Consider the following 15,077-nt stretch of genomic DNA (forward strand, 5'->3'; position numbering starts at 1 on the left):
TAATCAAATCAAAATGAATGATATGCATGTCTTTAAAATAGGGATATCAATGCTAATAAACAAGGGATTGCTGCTATGCTTTTGGGATCCCGAGGATGAGATCACGTAACGACTCACCGACTCTCCCAATTGAGGTGGTGCTATGTATCCCACTACCCTAGACTTTGGTGCAACTATAAGGAGTATGCTGACACTAGGTGAACTTCTACACCCAGGCCACTATAAAGAGTATGCTGACACTAGGTGAACTTATACCCTAGACTTTGGTGCAACTATAAGGTTTGGACGGGCTGAGAGAAATCTTGGCTTCCCTTGCCAACAGACGGGTTTGGACGGGCTGGGAGAAATCTTAGCCTACCTGTGAGACCTCGGTTCTAAACTACTAATCTCGGATTAAACAACAATTAAGCATACAAGATCCAAGATTAAAAAGCAATAAGGAATTTTTTTTTTGAAATAGTGCCTCGCTCGATCGATAAGATTCAACCAATCGAGCGAGCCAGAAGTTGCAAACTTTCTGCCTCGGATAAAAACCAGCACCACTCGATCGATAAGATTCAACCAATCGAGCGGGAATCCTGAAACAAGAACAGAAACATGGCAAAATGTCACTCGCTCGATCGGTCAAATCTCACCGATCGAGCGGTGACAGCACATAAGCAAAAATATTGAAGAAACTTGATAAAACTCAAACCCAATACATTCAAATCATAATCATGCATTACAATCACAATCTCTCCAAATAATACATGAAGTTCTAGAGTTGATCAACTGCTCAAAAGGATAGAACATGCAACGAAAACATTTAACCATAAAGCTCGCATATTCGATACAACATAAACAACGAAGTTCGAGAACTAACATGTTCCAACATAAACTAGATAGACATGCTCACACGACTTCTAAACCAAGTCCCACTACTATCTCTCTCTCTTGATGCTAACCAGGTCTTTGCTGACTTGATCCTGCCCCACCTGTTGCCAAGTACACATACAAAAACAAGCAACAGCCGGATAACTCCGGTGAGAATGATATTCCCAGTAAAAGCAACATAACAAGTAATACAAGTAATGTATCAACAACATGCTTTCAAGACAACATAATCAAATCAAAATGAATGATATGCATGTCTTTAAAATAGGGATATCAATGCTGATAAACAAGGGATTGCTGCTATGCTTTTGGGATCCCGAGGATGAGATCACGTAACGACTCACCGACTCTCCCAATTGAGGTGGTGCTACGTATCCCACTACCCTAGCCTTTGGTGCAACTATAAGGAGTATGCTGACACTAGGTAAACATCTACACCCAGGCCACTATAAAGAGTATGCTGACACTAGGTGAACTTCTACCCTAGACTTTGGTGCAACTATAAGGTTTGGACGGGCTGAGAGAAATCTTGGCTTCCCTTGCCAACAGACGGGTTTGGACGGGCTGGGAGAAATCTTAGCCTCCCTATGAGACCTCGGTTCTAAACCACTAATCTCGGATTAAACAACAATTAAGCATACAATATCCAAGATTAAAAAGCAATAAGGAATTTTTTTTTTGAAATAGTGCCTCGCTCGATCGATAAGATTCAACCGATCGAGCGAGCCAGAAGTTGCAAACTTTCTGCCTCGGATAAAAACCAGCACCACTCGATCGATAAGATTCAACCAATCGAGCGGGAATCCTGAAACAAGAACAGAAACATGGCAAAATGTCACTCGCTCGATCGGTCAAATCTCACCGATCGAGCGGTGACAGCACATAAGCAAAAATATTGAAGAAACTTGATAAAACTCAAACCCAATACATTCAAATCATAATCATGCATTACAATCACAATCTCTCCAAATAATACATGAAGTTCTAGAGTTGATCAACTGCTCAAAAGGATAGAACATGCAACGAAAACATTTAACCATAAAGCTCGCATATTCGATACAACATAAACAACGAAGTTCGAGATCTAACATGTTCCAACATAAACTAGATAGACATGCTGACACGACTTCTAAACCGAGTCCCACTACTATCTCTCTCTCTTGATGCTAACCAGGTCTTTGCTGACTTGATCCTGCCCCACCTGTTGCCAAGTACACATACAAAAACAAGCAACAGCTGGATAACTCCGGTGAGAATGATATTCCCAGTAAAAGCAACATAACAAGTAATACAAGTAATGTATCAACAACATGCTTTCAAGACAACATAATCAAATCAAAACGAATGATATGCATGTCTTTAAAATAGGGATATCAATGCTGATAAACAAGGGATTGCTGCTATGCTTTTGGGATCCCGAGGATGAGATCACGTAACGACTCACCGACTCTCCCAATTGAGGTGGTGCTACGTATCCCACTACCCTAGACTTTGGTGCAACTATAAGGAGTATGCTGACACTAGGTGAACTTCTACACCCAGGCCACTATAAGGAGTATGCTGACACTAGGTGAACTTCTACCCTAGACTTTGGTGCAACTATAAGGTTTGGACGGGCTGAGAGAAATCTTGGCTTCCCTTGCCAACAGACGGGTTTGGACGGGCTGGGATAAATCTTAGCCTCCCTGTGAGACCTCGGTTCTAAACCACTAATCTCGGATTAAACAACAATTAAGCATACAAGATCCAAGATTAAAAAGCAATAAAGAAATTTTTTTTTTGAAATAGTGCCTCGCTCAATCGATAAGATTCAACCGATCGAGCGAGCCAGAAGTTTCAAACTTTCTGCCTCGGATAAAAACCAGCACCACTCGATCGATAAGATTCAACCAATCGAGCTGGAACCCTGAAACAAGAACAGAAACATGGCAAAATGTCACTCGCTCGATCGGTCAAATCTCACCGATCGAGCGGTGACATCACATAAGCAAAAATATTGAAGAAACTTGATAAAACTCAAACCCAATACATTCAAATCATAATCATGCATTACAATCACAATCTCTCCAAATAATACATGAAGTTCTAGAGTTGATCAACTGCTCAAAAGGATAGAACATGCAACGAAAACATTTAACCATAAAGCTCGCATATTCGATACAACATAAACAACGAAGTTCGAGATCTAAACATGTTCCAACATAAACTAGATAGACATGCTGACACGACTTCTAAACCGAGTCCCACTACTATCTCTCTCTCTTGATGCTAACCAGGTCTTTGCTGACTTGATCCTGCCCCACCTGTTGCCAAGTACACATACAAAAACAAGCAACAGCCGGATAACTCCGGTGAGAATGATATTCCCAGTAAAAGCAACATAACAAGTAATACAAGTAATGTATCAACAACATGCTTTCAAGACAACATAATCAAATCAAAACGAATGATATGCATGTCTTTAAAATAGGGATATCAATGCTGATAAACAAGGGATTGCTGCTATGCTTTTGGGATCCCAAGGATGAGATCACGTAACGACTCACTGACTCTCCCAATTGAGGTGGTGCTACGTATCCCACTACCCTAGACTTTGGTGCAACTATAAGGAGTATGCTGACACTAGGTGAACTTCTACACCCAGGCCACTCGCATTATAGCCCCCAAAACATCTTAAACAAAAAGGGCCGTTCTGCCCGCTGAAATCAAAGGTTTGGCTCAAGATGAATGCATAAGAAACATAACATTAAGCCATATAACAAAAGCTAAAACAACACAAAATACAAGTTCCACATTCTAGAACAAGTATTGATGCAAGTATGTGATTTTAAGGGAAAACTCAAGAACCAAGTGTCCCGATTATGCTATCCCGCTAACAATGACTACTTGTACTTTTCGATACGATTAGCTCTGTAAGGCCCGGGATTATTTGATTTAATCCGAGATTATTTAATTTTAATCCGAGTATATTTAATTTGGGAATATTTAGAGTTTAGATTTAAATTCTAATATTCTTAAATTATCTAGGATTGAAATTGAATTAAAATAAGGGCCGAGGACCGAATTGCAAATACTGTAGAATTGAGGGGCTAAAATGCAATTTGGCTTGAATTTATCAGATTTTTATTTGATGTATCAGCATGTATACGTGTGATATGTTAAGTAATTCAGAAAATTAGAGCATAGAAACCGATATCTTCTTATTTCTTTGATAATTCCGATTTTTCAATTGCCGTAACTTTTGATTCGATCGTCTAATTTTGATTCCGAAAATTGTTCTGGAATCCTAGCAACAAGGGCTTCGATCTAGTGTAAGTTTTTAATTATTTCGGCATGTTTTGAAGATCAAAATTTGGTAGATATCAGAAAGAGATGTTATGTATACGTTCTTGAACTTTTATATGTTCCGCTACCGAAACCGAATCGAAGAGTTTATGCTATTTGTACTTCATCAGGATTTCCAGCTTGTAGTCAATGTTTATGGCTGCTGGTATGAGGTTTATTATGATGATATGCTGATATATATGTGTTAGACATGATATGAGATTGATATGGAATTCGATATTTCGTCGGTTACCGATTTTCAATCGCTACGCCGTCGATTCGTGTTTTGAGACCGTTTTGATAGCCTATGACTAAGCTGAAATCTTCGTATAGATGTTGCTAATGTGATAGAAATTTTATTCTTCAGTTTCAGATGAGTTTTGAAGGCTAACGACTCAAGACTCTGAATTTGAACCGAATAAGAAGACGTCGAGGTTTGAAGTCATTTGATTGACGATCTATTGATGATTTCTGAAATAATAGAGCTGAATGAAGTTTGATATGAATATTTGATGTTATATTTCAGATTTTAAGTGTTCAAACCCGACAACATCAGAAGGTATAAGACGCCATCCCAAGTTAGGGATTTGAAACTCGAGAATGAAGCTTCTTGAGTTGTCCCGCCAAAATCACATACTTGTTTATTGTTTTGATTTTTTTATGATGTTGTCGATCCATATCAGGTAGTGGATCATTGTTTTTATATGATTATGATACGATATGAGATATGAATTGATTCTTATGCCAAGGTCTGAGGCGACCTTATTTTCGAGTCTAATGAGACAACGATAGATGGATATCCATATCAAGATCGTATACGAATCTTGATGGCAAAGATTGTGATAGGAATCAATTCTTTATATATATGCGTTTACTCTATTCTTGAGTTGAAATGTCTAGAGTCGATATGTTTTTATTTAACGTGTATATATGTTGATTATACTGAGATTGTATTCGCACCGGACGTTTTCGGCTGTTGTCTTGTTTTGTATGTGTGCATGACAACAGATGGGGCAAGAGCTGGCCAAATTCATCGAGGGTAGCACATGAGAGAAGATAGATATGTGGACTCGGGTTGTGTAGCTGATTTGATGAATTTAGAAGACTAGCAAGCATGTTAGAAACACGTATGAATGTTTTTCTTGAGAAGTTGATGAACACTTGTATAAGTTTATGGTTTTTGTGAGATTCCAAACCTATAGTTTGATGTATCAATTTCTTGTAATCATGTTTGAATCTTGTTCTATGTATGTCTACATGTTTTAGGACTTCAATATGATGGATTGGAGTGATTGGAAGGACCATATTTTGCTGCTGAAAAACAGAGCAAATGACTGCTCAGAGCTGAGCTCGGTCTGCTCTTTTTGGCAGACCGAGCGCAGCCCCTAAATTCCAACCCAAAGGTTGGGTTAAGATGGGGCGCTCGGTCGGCGATATTTGACCGACCGAGCGCACCCAAGGTTGAAAAAAAAAATTTGTTTGATCTTATTCCTTCCTTGTTTGATTAATGATATTTAATTACTAATTGCCCTAAGAATGAGATTAGCAACTTGAGGCCCCACAACAGGTGGTATCAAAGTCGGTGCTGCTCTTGGACCTAGATTGAACTGTAGTAAATGAGCGCGGTAGATCGAGTCTTTTATTCTGATTTATTTATTCTTGAAGCATGTTTATTATATGAACTGATTTCCAACTTTAAGAATTTCATGTTATCTGTTTATCTGATGTGATTGGAAGCATGTCTTGATTGCGACTGAATCAGAACTCGATCTCTTGAGAAGACATTATCGTGCTAATCAGAGGAGGACTGAAACAGATTTGGTATATCTGGGATTGAATTATGTACTAATCTGTTTGATAATCAGATATGCCTCGAAGACCAGTGACTAGACAGACTGGCCCAACTCCGTTTCCAAAACAGGCAGCGATGGAACCGACAGTGCCACAAAAAACTGAAGCACCGAGAGTAGAGTCGATAGTGCCACCGACAACAGAAATGCCTAGAACTAAACAGGGAAGTAATTCGAGAGACATGGGGGATACGACTGCTACTCCGATGGAAACTCTGTTGAAATGCTTTCAGTCGTTTAAACCGCCAATACTGAAAGGAACTAAGAAATCTGTGGAATGTGAGAGTTGGCTCGAGGATATTGAAGAATTGTTTGAGTCCCTTGATTATGCAGACGATCTTCGAGTCAAACTTGTTATACACCAACTACATGAAGTTGCCAAAGGTTGGTGGATAGCAACACGAAGAGCTCTAGAGCATCGAGGTACGGTCATTACATGGGCTGTTTTTAAAACTGATTTCTATCAACTATTCTACTCAGTATCTTATAGGAAGGAGAAAGGAGCGGAATTTGCTAGCTTGCAGCAAGGGCAACTGAATATTGAACAATATGTTGCTAAATTTATGAGTCTGTTGAAATTTGCTCCCCATATAGCAGACAGTGATGAAGCTCAAGCTGACCAATTCATTAACGGGTTGAATTCAGATGTTTTACTCTCGCGAATGTGGGACGACCAAACAACTTTGCCGATGCTCTTGATCGTGCAAATTAAGGGGGCTGAAGATGGGTTGTTGAGGCAACGATGAGCACTGTTTGTGTCAGCACCAGCTATACATGTATCAATTACTGATCAGCCACAGATTCCACCATCGCCTCGTTTTGAAGGAGGAGGTTCTAGCAGTGGTAAGAAGAATTTCTTTAAAGGGAAAGCAAAACAGTTTAAGTGGTCTGGAGGTAGTTCTTCAAGCTCGAGTGGATCTAAACCGTTCAAATCTGGACAGAAGTCTAGTGGTTCTGAGGTGTAATATACTAAGTGTGGAGGTCGTCATGCCAGCGAACAGTGTCGAGGAGTGTTTGGCAGTTGTCATATCTATAATCAGACCGGATATATTGCGAGGGTCTGCCCACAGCGGGGTGTTGGAGGTTCACAAGGTGCGGGATCATCGAGACCATTGGCTCAATCTGCATCTTCTGTTCATTCATTCTAACCACAAACTCAGCAGCAAGATAGAGGAGGAGGAAGTCAGACTGTGAGTCAACCTCCGAGACAGCAAGCGAGAGTGTTTGCATTGACTGAGGAGCAGGCACAGGCATCACCTGATGATGTGATAGCAGGTAATTGTTCTCTTTGCGGTTATCCTGCTTATGTACTAGTTGATATAGGAGCTTCTCATACCTTTATGAACAATTTGCGTTATTGCATTCATTACCTGTCGAGTCATTATCTGTTATTGTATCTATTTCCTCACCCTTGGGAAAATGTATAGTATCCATGAAGTCAGTTAGAAACTATTCATTGCAGTATGACGGTAATGAGATTGAATTAGACTGTATTGTGCTTGGATTATCCGACTTTGATTGTATTATCGGTATAGACATGTTAACAAAGTACAGAGACACAGTTGATTGCTTTCAAAAAATTGTGAGGTTCAGACCGGAGATGGCTGACGAGTGGAAATTTTATGGTAAGGGTTCACGAGCTAGAATTCCTTTGATATCTGTTCTTGCTATGACTGATTTATTGCAGAAAGGGGCAGAAGGATTCCTTATTTACACAGTTTATGTATTGAAAACTAGCCCGAAATTGGCTGATTTTCCAGTGGTTAGTGAGTTCGCTGATGTTTTCCCTGACAAGATTCCGGGATTGCCTCCGTTTCGAGAGGTAGACTTTAGCATAGAATTGATGCCAGGTACGCAACCGATATCGAAAGCACCTTACCGTATGGCACCAATTAAATTGAAAGATTTGAAAGAGCAGCTTGAAGATGTGTTACCCAAAGGATATATCAGACCGAGTGTTTCTCCTTGGGGGGCTCCAGTATTGTTTGTCAGAAAGAAAGATGGATCGATGAGATTATGTATTGACTACCGGCAATTGAATAAAGCAACGGTAAAGAATCGATATCCTTTACCTCGAATCGATGACTTATTTGATCAATTGCAGGGTTCATCAGTATATTCGAAGATTGATTTACGATCCGGCTATCATCAATTGAGGGTAAGAGATGAAGACATACCTAAGACTGCATTTAGAACGAGGTATGGGCATTATGAATTCATTGTTATGCCTTTTGGTTTAACAAATGCCCAGCGGTGTTTATGGGATTGATGAATAGAGTATTTCAAAAGTATTTAGATGACTTCGTGATTATATTTATCGATGATATTTTGATATACTCTAAGAACCTATGTATCATGCTGACCACTTGAGAACAGTTTTGAAGACGTTGAGAGAGGATAAACTGTATGCTAAGCTATCCAAATGTGAGTTTTGGTTGAAACAGGTGGTATTTTTGGGTCATATTATTTCAGGAGATGGTATTTCAGTTGATCCAAGCAAAGTGGAAGCAGTGATCAGTTGATAGAGACCGACATCTGTGCCAGAAATTCAAAGTTTTATGGGCTTAGCCGGCTATTATCGTCGATTTATCAGAGATTTCTCGTCTATTGTGAAGCCTATTACTCAGCTTACACAGAAGAATGCACAATTTGTTTGGTCTGAAGCTTGTGAAGTTAGTTTTCTTGAGCTGAATAAAAGATTGACTACAGCACCAGACTTGACAATCCCTTCAGGTACTGGTGATTTTGTTGTTTATTGCGATGCTTCTCACAAGGTTTGGGATGTGTTTTGATGCAGAGAGGACATGTTGTTGTGTATGCCTCACGACAACTGAAACCTCATGAAGTTAGATATCCAATTCATGATCTTGAATTGGCAGCTATCGTCTTTGCATTGAAGATCTGGCGACATTATCTGTACGGTGAGAAGTTTGAAATATTTTATGATCATAAGAGTTTGAAGTATTTGTTTTCACAATCTGAGCTGAACATGAGACAAATAAGATGGCTTGATTTATTGAAAGACTTCGATTGTGAAATCAAATATTATCCAGGAAAGTCAAATACAACAGCAGATGCCCTAAGTAGAAAGATATGTGCTTTATCTTTGTCTACTATAGATGTATCTCATTTGATTGAAGATTGTTGTAGTTCTGGATTAATATTTGAGACAGATAGAAGATCAATGAGAATTTGTGCTATCAGTGCTGAGCCTGAATTGTTGATTCAAATCAAAGAAGCACATAAATCAGACTTAAGTGTTCAGAAGTCGATTGAAATGATCAGAACAGGGCATCAATCCAAGTATAAGGTTAGTGAAGATGGTATTCTATATGTAAATAACCGAATTGTTGTTCCCAATCTTTCAGATTTGAGACAGAATATCTTGAAAGAATCCCATTGTAGTCGATTTAATGTATATCCTAGAGGCAGAAAAATGTACAACGACTTGAAGAATCAGTACTGGTGGAAACAAATGAAGTCTGATGTGACTAAATTTGTATCTGAATGTTTGAATTGTCAACAGGTGAAGGCTGAGAGAAAGAAGCCTGGAGGTCTATTGAAGATTTTATCGATTCCTGAATGGAAATGAGACCACATTTCCATGGATTTTGTGACGAAGTTACCCCGATCATCCCGAGGATGTGATGCTATTTGGGTGATCATTGACAGGTTGACGAAATCTGCATGTTTTATTCCATATCGAATGACTTATCGTCATGATCAAATGGCAGATTTATATGTTCGAGAAGTGGTTTGATTACATGGTGTACCAAAATCGATTGTATCTGATCGAGATCCGAGATGCACTTCGCACTTTTGGCATAGCCTACAGCAAGCTCTAGGTACGCGCTTACATTTGAGTACCGCTTATCATCCTCAAACAGACGGACAATCTGAACGAATTATTCAAACTCTTGAGGATATGCTTAGAGCTGCAGTACTTGATTTCTATACTGCATGGCAAGATTCCATACCACTTGTGGAGTTTTCTTATAACAACAGCTATCAGACGAATATAGAGATGGCTCCATTCGAAGCATTGTATGGAAAGAAATGTCGATCTCCATTGTATTGGGATGATGTGTCAGAGGTACCTGAGTTGGGACCGGATATGATTAGACAAATGACTGAGAAGGTGAAGTTGATTCAGTAGAGAATGAGAACAGCGCAACACAGACAGACCAGATATGCAAATGTTCGACGTCGGCCATTATGTTTTGAACAGGGAGATAGAGTGTTCTTGAAGATTTCACCATTCAGGGGCACAGTCAGATTTTTCAAGCGAGGAAAATTATCTCCACTTTTTATTGGGCCGTATGAGATACTCGAGAAGATAGACAATCTTGCTTATCGACTCGCATTACCTATGTCTTTATCTGGAATACATGATGTTTTTCATGTCTCGATGCTTCGAAAGTATATATCTGATGAATCTCATATCTTGCAACCTGATGAAGCTAAACTCGATGAAACTCTTAGTTACTTTGAGAAACCAATTTAGATACTTGATTGGAAGGAAAAGCAACTCCGAAACAAGACCATTCCATTGGTAAAGATTCAGTGTAATCGGCATGGAATTGAAGAGGCTACTTGGGAAGTTGAAGATGATATGATACAGAGATTCCCCGAGTTATTCCATTGATGTGAGTTCTTATTTAGTTTTCTTTTATTCCTTATTTTTATGTGTATACAGACTACATATCTTGACTTTTTATGAATTCAAGGACGAACTCATGCCTTAGTGGGGGAGAAATGTAAGGCCCGGGATTATTTGATTTAATCCGAGATTATTTAATTTTAATTCGAGTATATTTAATTTGGGAATATTTAGAGTTTAGATTTAAATTCTAATATTCTTAAATTATCTATGATTGAAATTGAATTAAAATAAGGGTCGAGGACCGAATTGCAAATACTGCAAAATTGAGGGGCTAAAATGCAATTTGGATTGAAGTTATCAAATTTTTATTTGATGTATCAGCATGTATACATGTGATATGTTGAGGAATTCAGAAAATTAGAGCAGAGAAGCCGAGATCTTCTTATTTCTTTGATAATTCTGATTTTCCAATTGCCGTAACTTTTGATTCGATCGTCTGATTTCGATTCCAAAAATTGTTCTGGAATCCTAGCGACAAGGGCTTCGATCTAGTGTAAGTTTTTAATTATTTCGGCATGTTTTGAAGATCAAAATCTGGTAGATATCAGAAAGTGGTGTTATGTATACGTTCTTGAACTTTTATATGTTCCGCTATCGAAACCAAATCGAAGAGTTTATGCTATTTGTACTTCATCATGATTTCTAGCTTGTAGTCAATGTTTATGGCTATTGGTATGAGTTTTATTATGATTATATGATGATATATATGTGTTAGACGTGATATGAGATTGATATGGAATTCGATATTTTGTCGGTTACCGATTTTCAATTGCTACGCCGTCGATTCGTGTTTTGAGACCGTTTTGATAGCCTATGATTAAGCTGAAATCTTCATTTAGATGTTGCTGCGGTGATAGCAATTTTATTCTTCAGTTTCAGACGAGTTTTGAAGGCTAACGACTCAAGACTCTGATTTTGAACCGAAGAAGAAGACGTCGAGTTTTGAAGTCATTTGATTGAGGATCTATTGATGATTTCTGAAATGATAGAGCTGAATGAAGTTTGATATGAATATTTGATGTTATATTTCAGATTTTAAGTGTTCAAAATCGACAACATCAGAAGGTATAAGATGACATCGCAAGTCAGGTATTTGAAACTCGAAAATGAAGCTTCTTGAGTTGTCCCGCCAAAATCACATACTGGTTTATTGTTTTGATTTTTTATGATGTTGTCGATCCATCTCAGGTAGTGGATCATTATTTCTTATGATTATGATACAAAATGAGATATGAATTGATTCTTATGCCAAGGTCTGAGGCGACCTTATTTTTGAGTCTGATGAGACAACGATATATGGATATCCATGTCAAGATCGTATACGAATCTTGATGGCAAAGAGTGTGATAGGAATCAATTCATTATATATATGCGTTTACTCTATTCTTGAGTTGAAATGTCTAGAGTCGATTTGTTTTTATTTAATGCGTATATATGTTGATTATACTGAGATTGTATTCTCACCGTACGTTTTCGGCTGTTGTCTTGTTTTGTATGTGTACATGAAAACAGATGGGGCAAGAGCTGGCCAAAGTCATCGAGGGTAGCTCATGAGAGAAGATAGATATGTGGACTCGGATTGTGTAGTTGATTTGATGAATTTAGAAGACTAGCAAGCATGTTAGAAACACGTATGAATGTTGTTCTTGAGAAGTTGATGAACACTTGTATAAGTTTATGGTTTTTGTGAGATTCCAAACCCATAGTTTGATGTATCAATTTCTTGTAATCATGTTTGGATCTTGTTCTATGTATGTCTTCATGTTTTAGGACTTCAATATGATGGATTGGAGTGATTGGAAGGACCATATTTTGCTGCTGAAAAACAGAGCAAATGACTGCTCAGAGCTGAGCTCGGTCTGCTCTTTTTGGCAGACTGAGCGCAGCCCCTAAATTCCAACCCGAAGGTTGGGTTAAGATGGGGCGCTCGGTCGGCGATATTTGACCGATCGAGCGCACCCAAGTTTGAAATTTTTTTTTTTTTTATCTTATTCCTTCCTTGTTTGATTAATGATGTTTAATTGCTAATTGCCTTAAGAATGAGATTAGAAACCCAAGGCCCCACAAGCTCCGACTCTAGATAAGCTACAAAAGAGGTTATATCAAAAATCTATACAACCTAAACAACAACAAGGCTCAAGGTAAACTCTTTACCGCTCTTCGTCCAACACTTCGACGATCGAATGCTGCTAACACAGGGCTTGACAAACTCCAAACGGATCTGTACGGAGGCAAGGAAGATCAACAATGACGATCAAAACTCAATAGCCAAAGTTCAACAATTCAAAATGGTTCAAAATCTCTAAAACTCAAACCGGCGGCATAACGACTATAAACTGAACAAACCGAAAATGCAGACAACAGTACAATATCGATATCAACTCATATCAATGCTAAGACAACAACAAAGGCTCAAACCCAACCAATCTCAAAACTAGATTCTCGAAAATAGGCTTCCAAAAATCATAACAATTCCGAACGATGCTCTAATTCAAAACCGACAGAGAATATACGATCAGAACTCTGCCAAAAACAACATAACGAAACTCAATCGATTCTAACAACATCCTAAAAATAGAATGTATCTGATCGGAGAAATACTTACGATATAACGGAGCTCTCGCAGCAGTGATCGCTAAACTGCCTTCAAAAATAAATTCAAACGGACGGATCGAGATTGGACTGAAATCCCAAAGCTTGGAAAAGCTTGGAGGCGCTTCTAATGGAGGGAGGCGGCTTGGGGAAGGAGGTGAAGATGATGAAACAAGTCAAAGCTCCATTAAATATCTAATAAACTTGATATTTTCATTTTAGTCCCTGAAAAATCCAAAATTTTCAAAATGGACCCTGATCAAAAACAAGTCGGCTCTTGAACTCTGTAATCTCCGATTATCTCAAATAAACTCAATTAAGATAAAATATGGGCGTTACAATTCTCCCCCTCTAAGAAGAGATTTTGTCCTCGAAATCAATAAGAATCAATCACATAAGATAGAATAAAGGACAAAAGACAGTAAGAAAAACTCACGTCATCCGAATAACTCCGAAAATCTCTATCTCATGTCAGATTCTGTCTCCCAAGTTGCTTCCTTGATCCCGTGACGGCTCCACTGCACTTTCACCAAGGGAATCAACTTGGTTCTGAGCTGCTTCTCCTTCCGATCACGGATCTGATTTGGTCGTTCAAAATAGCTCAGAGTCTCGTCTAACTCGGCTTCGTCAGGCTGAAGAATATGAGAAGGATCTGGATGATACTTCCGCAGCATAGAGACATGAAAGACTTTGTGAATACCAGGTAAAGACGGAGGAAGTGCAAGACTGTAGGCAAGATCGCCTAACTTCTCCAGAATCTCGTACGGTCTGATGAATCTCGGAGATAACTTTCATCTCTTACCAAATCTAACAGTGCCTCTGAATGGAGAATTCTTAAGGAAAACTCGGTCTGTCTACTCTAAACTCAGAGGTCTACGTCTGATATTCGCATACTTTGTCTGTCTATCTTGGGCTGACTTCATTCTCGTTTGAATGATCCTTACTTGATCTGTCATCTCTCTAAGCATATCCGGGAGGGGGAGCTCAACCTACGCCAGTGTTCTCTGGAAGGTTTTTCCAGATGTGGGCTATCAGTAGGAGACTACCTCAGTATTTGATTCATTGCACAGTCTTAGCAAGAGATATAATTAACAGGAGCATGTTCATCAACAGTTGATAGTAGGTCCAGAAGTATGCATGCTTTATACCAGTGACTACTAGTAGCTATTTTTTGACTCTGTCAGAGATAGGTGTGTTGAATCCAGTGTGATTCTTGTAGTTCCGAGTGTTTGGGATTAGTGAAATTATGGCAGCGAGATCAGGGTTGTTGATCGAGCCATGTGAGACTTTCAGTAACCAAGAATTGGCGAACGATTGCCTAACTTTGGTTGATACTGACAGGTTGTGCGACATGGTCAATAAGTATAGTCAAATCAGTGATTGATTTGGGATCTAGTGAATTCAGAGGTACTTGGGACAGTACTATAAGCCGGTGTGCTTATGAGTTGAGTCCGTTAGGTAAATGCCATGAATCAGTAAGAGATTTAGGTGCATTCAGGATTCTCTAGTCGTTGAGATTTCCCGGAGCGCAGTCAGATGGATTTCATAGGTTCTGTAAATCACGAGAAGTGATGGTATTTCGACTCATGTGGTCGTGAGTAGTCTGATATCTTGGTCGAGGTTATCAGTGATGGATGAGGTAAGTGTTTCCTTGGATTGGGAAGCTTTCAGCTTTGATCTGAACATTTCTTGGTAGTAGCAATGGTTGATCAGTTTTGAGATGGGATTAATTAGTTGTTCCATGTTGTTTGTGAGATGACGTGTTTGTCAAGAAT

This window comes from Henckelia pumila, chromosome 2 (genome assembly GCF_033568475.1).
Source record: "Henckelia pumila isolate YLH828 chromosome 2, ASM3356847v2, whole genome shotgun sequence".
In the NCBI taxonomy this organism is placed as follows: Eukaryota; Viridiplantae; Streptophyta; class Magnoliopsida; order Lamiales; family Gesneriaceae; genus Henckelia; species Henckelia pumila.